Source organism: Cynocephalus volans, unplaced genomic scaffold (genome assembly GCF_027409185.1).
Source record: "Cynocephalus volans isolate mCynVol1 unplaced genomic scaffold, mCynVol1.pri scaffold_35, whole genome shotgun sequence".
NCBI classification, from domain to species: domain Eukaryota; kingdom Metazoa; phylum Chordata; class Mammalia; order Dermoptera; family Cynocephalidae; genus Cynocephalus; species Cynocephalus volans.
In genome coordinates, this window is record NW_026902463.1 from 2,205,484 (window position 1) to 2,211,483 (window position 6,000).

Below are 6,000 nucleotides of genomic sequence, written 5' to 3' on the forward strand. Positions count from 1 at the left end.
GAGCATGGGATATCTTTCCATCTTCTTGTATCCTCTCTAATTTCTCTCAGCAGTGGTTTGTAGTTCTCATTATAGAGATTTTTCACATCCTTGGTTAACTCAATTCCTAAGTATTTTATTTTTTTTGGTGGCTGTTGTAAATGGGCAGGCTTTCTTGATTTCTCTTTCTGCATGTTCACTATTGGAGAATAGAAATGCTCCTAATTTTTGTGTGTTGATTTTGTATCCTGCTACTGTGCTGAAGTCATTTATCACCTTCAAATTTTTTTTTTTTTTTTTTTTTTTTTTTTTTTTTTTTTTTTATTGTAGAGGCTTTAGGCTGTTCGATATATAGGGTCATGTCATCTGCAAACAGGGACAGTTTGACTTCACCTTTTCCAATCTGGATGCCCTTTATTTCCTTCTCTTCTCTGATTGCTCTGGCTAGTACTTCCAACACTATGTTGAATAGGAGTGGTGAGAGTGGGCATCCTTGTCTAGTTCCTGTTCTTAAAGGAACAGCTTTCAGCTTTTCCCTATTCAGGATGATATTGGCAGTGGGTTTATTATATATGGCTTTAATTATTTTGAGATGCTTTCCCTCTATACCTAACTTATAGAGGGTCTTTGTCATGAATGAGTGTTGAATTTTATCAAATGTTTTTTCAGCATCTACAGAGATGATCATATGGTCCTTGTGTTTGATTTTATTAATATGGTGAATCACATTTATTGATTTGCATAAGTTGAACAAACCTTACATCCCTGGATGAATCCCACTTGATTGTAGTTAATAAATTTACATATGTGTTGCTGTATTCTCTTTGCTAGTATTTTAGTGAGGATTTTTGCATCTATATTCATCAAGGATATCGGCCTGTTGTTTTCTTTTCTGGTTATGTCTTTACCTGGTTTTGGTATCAGGATGATGTTTGCTTCATAGAAAGAGTTAGGGAGACTTGCGTCTGTTTCAATCTTTTGGAATAGTCTGTAAAGAATTGGTGTCAATTCCTCTTTGAATGTTTGGTAAAATTCTGCTGTGAATCCATCTGGTCCTGGGCTTTTCTTTGTTGGGAGCTTTCTGCTAACAGCTTCAATCTCCTTTATTGTTATTGGTCTGTTCAGATTTTCTGTATCTTCATGGCTCAGTTTTGGGAGCTGGTGTGTGTTCAGAAATTTATCCATTTCCTCCAGATTTTCAAACTTGTTGGTGTATAGTTGTTTATAGTAGTCTTGAATGATTCGTTGTATTTCAGATGAATCAGTTGTAATATCACCTTTTTCATTTCTAATTTTTGTTATCTGAATCTTCTCTCTTCCTTTTTTTTTTTTTTTTTTTTTAGCCATGCTAATGGTTTGTCAATTTTATTTATCTTTTCAAAAAACCAACTTTTTGATTCATTGATCTGTTGTATTGTTTTTTGGGTTTCAATTTCATTAAGTTCTGCTCTAATCTTAATGATTTCTTTCCGTCTGCGAACTTTAGGTTTGGATTGTTCTTGTTTTTCTAGATCTTTAAGGTGAAGTGTTAGGTTGTTCACTTGCCATCTTTCCATTCTTCTGAGGTGAGCATTTAATGCAATAAATTTCCCCCTTAATACCGCTTTTGACGTATCCCACAGGTTTTGGGATAATAATAATGATGTATCATTATTTTCATTAGTTTCAATAAATGTTTTGATTTCCTGCTTGATTTCTTCTTGGACCCATATGTCATTAAGTAGAATACGGTTTAATTTCCATGTGTTTGTGTAGTTTCCAGAATTTCGTTTGTTATTGATTTCTAGTTTTAATCCATTATGGTCTGAGAAAATACATGGGATAATTCCAATTTTTTTGAATTTGTTGAGACTTGATTTATGACCCAATATGTGATCTATCCTGGAGAATGATCCATGTGCTGATGAGAAGAATGAATATTCTGAGGTTGTTGGGTGGAATGTTCTGTAGATATCTGCCAAGTCCAACTGGTCTAGAGTATTTTTTAGATCTTGTGCTTCTCTGCTGATTCTTTGCCTAGATGATCTGTCCTATATTGACAGTGGGGTGTTCAGGTCCCCTGCTATTATGGTAGTAGTGTCTATTTCCTTCTTTAGGTCTAATAGAGTTTGTTTTATAAATCTGGCTGCTCCAACATTGGGTCCATACATATTTATGATTGTTATGTCTTCTTGATGGATCAGTCCTTTTATCATTATATAGTTCCCTCGTCGTCTCTTTTTATGGTTTTTAGTTTAAAGTCTACTTTGTCAGATATAAGAATAGCTACTCCAGCTCGTTTTTTCTTTTCTGTTTGCATGGTAAATCTTTTCCCATCCTTTCACTCTTAGTCTATGTGAGTCTTTATAGGTGAGGTGGGTGTCTTGAAGGCAGCGTATAGTTGGGTCCTCCTTTTTAATCCAGTCAGCAAGTCTGTGTCTTTTGATTGGGGAATTTAAGCCTTTTACATTATGAGTTGTTATTGAATAGTGTTGGTTTATTCCTAGCATTTTGTTGATTGTTGTTTGGTTGGCTTCAGTGTCTTTTGTTCCTTCCTTTCTGATTTACTGTTTGTTTTCTGTGTTTGTTGGTTCCTTAGGTTGTAGATAGCCTTTTTGTTTGTTTGTTTTCTCTTCATGAATGCCATTTGTATTATACTAGTGGCTTTAGATTTTTCTTGGGTTTTTATGGCAGTGGTAGTTATTTTTCAGGAACCAAACCCAGTACTCCCTTGAGGATTTCTTGTAAGGGTGGTCGTGTGGTGGTGAACTCCCGCAGTTTATGTTTATCTGAGAAATATATTATTTGCCCTTTGTTTCGGAAGGATAGCCTTGCAGGGAAGAGTATTCTTGGCTGGCAATCTCTCTTTTAGTGTTTTGAATATATCATCCCTTTCCTTTCTGGCTTTTAGGGTTTGTGATGAAAAGTCTGATGTTAGTCTGATTGGGGCTCCCTTATAGGTGATTTGATGCTTCTCTCTTGCAGCTTTTAAGATTCTCTCTATGTCTTTGAGTTTTGCCAATTTGACTATAACGTGTCTTGGAGAAGGCCTTTTTGAGTTGAATACATTTGGAGATCGTTGAGCTTCCTGGATCTGAAGATCTGTGATTTTTCCTATACCTGGGAAGATTTCTGCCACTATTTTGTTGAATATGTTTTCAATGCAATTTCCTTTTTCCTCCCCTTCTGGAATACCCATGAGTCGGATATTTGAGCGCTTAAGGTTATCTGATATCTCTCTCAGATTTTCTTCAATGCCTTTGATTCTTTTTTCTTTCTTTCTTTCTTTCTTTCTTTCTTTTTTTTTTTTTTTTTTTTTTTTGTCTGCTTGTGTTATTTCAAACAGCCCATCTTCAAGTTCAGAGGTTCTCTCTTCAAGTTCCACAAGCCTGTTGGTTAAGCTCTCCGTTGTGTTTTTTATTTCCCTGAATAACTTCTTCAGTTCGGCAAGTTCTGCTACATTTTTTTTCAGGGCATTGATTTCCTTGTACATTTCCTCTTTCAGGTCCTGTATACTTTTCCTCATTTCATCATGATGTCTAGCTGAGTTTTCTTGTATCTCATTCAGTTCCCTCAGAATTATCACTTGAAATTCCTTGTCAGTCACTTCAAGGGCTTCTTGTTCTATAGGATCTAGAGCTTGAGATTTATTATCTTTTGGTGGTGTACTTTCTTGATTTTTTGTATTTCTATCTTTTCTTTGTTGTTTATTCATTGTGGCAGGGGGTTTCACAGTCCACAGGTTTGGCACTATTGACTGACTAAGATGTTGCTGTGGTTGCCAATTTGGTATCGCTACCTCAGTGACTCCCTGTTCCTGTGTGCTCTGTTCCGGGCTGCTGGGATGCACCGAGGCACCGCAGAGCGTGTGGTCTCTGCAGAGCTTCCCCTTCCCCTGCAGGATGTCTCCCTGCCCTGTGTGCGCTAGGCGGGGCTTGGGATGGAGCCGGGTGGCGGAGGTGAAGCCTACCTGCTGCTGGATTGTGCAGCAGCAGCGTGGACCCTGTGGAGTTCCCGCCTCCCCTGCCAGACGTCTCCCCGCCTTGTATGCACTGGGCTGAGCTGGGAATGAAGCTGGGTGGCAGCTGTGAAGCCTACCAGTTGGATCACGCAGTGGCGGCCCTGCAGGGCATGTGGTCTCCATGGAAATTCTGCCTCTCCCACTGGACGTCTCCCTTTCTCGGCCGCCAGTTGAATTGCTTCCAGCTCCAGGGACGGGCAGGTGGAGGCGGGGGGTGGGGGTCAGAAGCTGTGGTCACCTCTGCAGCCTGGGGTGACACACGCTGTTCAGGCCTCCATGTTTCCACTTCTGCGGCTGCGGCTGAGACGCGGGCTGCGGCGAACCGGGGGGTCCCTTGCTTGCGTTGGGGGAAGATTCCCGGTTCTCGGCAGGGTAAAGACACCCTTTCGAAGCCGTTCCTTTGCGCTGACTCTGCTACAGCTGCATCCGGCGCGGGCCTCAGGCTGCTTCTACTGGTGGCGGAAAAGCGGCAGGCACCTCTCCTCTTCCGCCATCTTGACCTCCCTAAGTTTCTAATTCATAAAACTTGAGGGACACAATTCAAGCTGCAATGAGTTGGCGGGGGGCATGATTCGATCCACTACACCTGGCGTCGTGGCTCAAGCTCTGCTGAGGTAGCCCCTGTCCGGTGATGGCAGATCCCCTTGGACTGCTGACGCCCTGCACGCTCGGCTTCCCACCTGCTGACAGGCTCCGTCTGGCTCGCGGAGAGGGTGAAGGATGCAGTCAGAAGGTGGACACTCGGGAACCACCTAAAGTAGGGGCAAACCTCCCGTCTGCCAGCTGCCCACTTCCTACACCTGCACCCCAGCTGTCACTCTGCTGCACCAACACCTGCCCCTCAGCTGTCGCTCTGCAGGACCTACACCTGCACCCCACCCTCAGGCTGCCATCTGAGCGAATGCTGGCGGATGGGACCAAGCGGAGCCGGACGGTGGCGAGTGAAGTCGAGCGGTGGCGGGTGGAGCCAAGCGGTGGCGGATGGGACCGAGTGGAGCCGAGCGGTGACGGGTGTGGCGGGTAGGCGGGGTGGCGCCGGCAGAGAGCGGGGCGTTGGACTGGGGTAGCCGCGCGGCTGCTGGGCCCCGGGGAGCAGGTGGCCCGGGGCGCGCGGCGGTGCCCGGGCGCTGGGAGGCTCACGGCGGCCGTCGCGCAGTCTCTGGCAGAGCATGGCCCTGGGCGGCGCCCCGGTTGCCCCTGTCGCTCCTTGGCTCCCTCCCCGTCCTGACTCCCGCCCCCGACCGCGCCTGGCACACGTCCCCGGGGCTCACTATGCGGTGCGGCTGCGGCCCGGGGTCCCGGGCTCCCGGGCTCCAGGCTTCGCCACCCCACAGCTGTGTGGACCCGGCCCGCAGGGTCCAGAGACGGGCCGCACGCACCGCGACCCGGGGTCCGCCGCTCCGCCCGCGGGTCAAGAGGGCTCTCGCGGACACCTGCTCTCTGCCGTTTGGCCACCCGAGTATGGATGGACACGACGCCCTCACAGCCGCGCTCCTTCTGGGACCATTAGTCCTACTCGCTGCTGCAGCCCGAGGGTCCCCTGGCCCTGGACAGCCCCGGGATGATCCCTCGCCAGGACGCCTTTCTGCTGCCTGCGCCATCCTGGGCTGGGGACTGACCTCCCTGGCCATGCCACTGACGCCTGCAAGCGCCCAGCCACGGCGCCACGCAAGCTGCATGGCTTAAGGTTGGGGCCCAACCCAAGTGGGCCCCATCTAAGCCCATCTCTCAGTGCACCCGTCAGTATCTCTCTCTAAGGAATAATCTTTATTGTGGTGAAACATTCGTAACATAGAACTGACCATCTTGACCATCTAAGTGTCCAGGTCAGGGGTATTGAGCACGTTCACACTGCTGTGCAAACATCACCACTGTCCCTCTCCAGAACTCTCTCATCTCCCAGACTGAGACTCTGCACCCACTAAACACCAACTCCCGCAGTGCTGGGCTGGCGGCAGCCAGTGGACATCTGCCACTTGGGAATCTGACCAGCCTGGATCCCAGTCTCTCCGCAGCTGGAC

General features: G+C 46.5%; 1 pseudogene; it reads left to right on the forward strand.

Moving 5' to 3' along the window:
- LOC134369093 (histone-lysine N-methyltransferase PRDM9-like) overlaps positions 1 to 5,665 on the forward strand; it is a 31,467-nt pseudogene extending 25,802 nt beyond the window's left edge.
- The last annotated feature ends 335 nt before the right edge of the window (positions 5,666 to 6,000 follow it).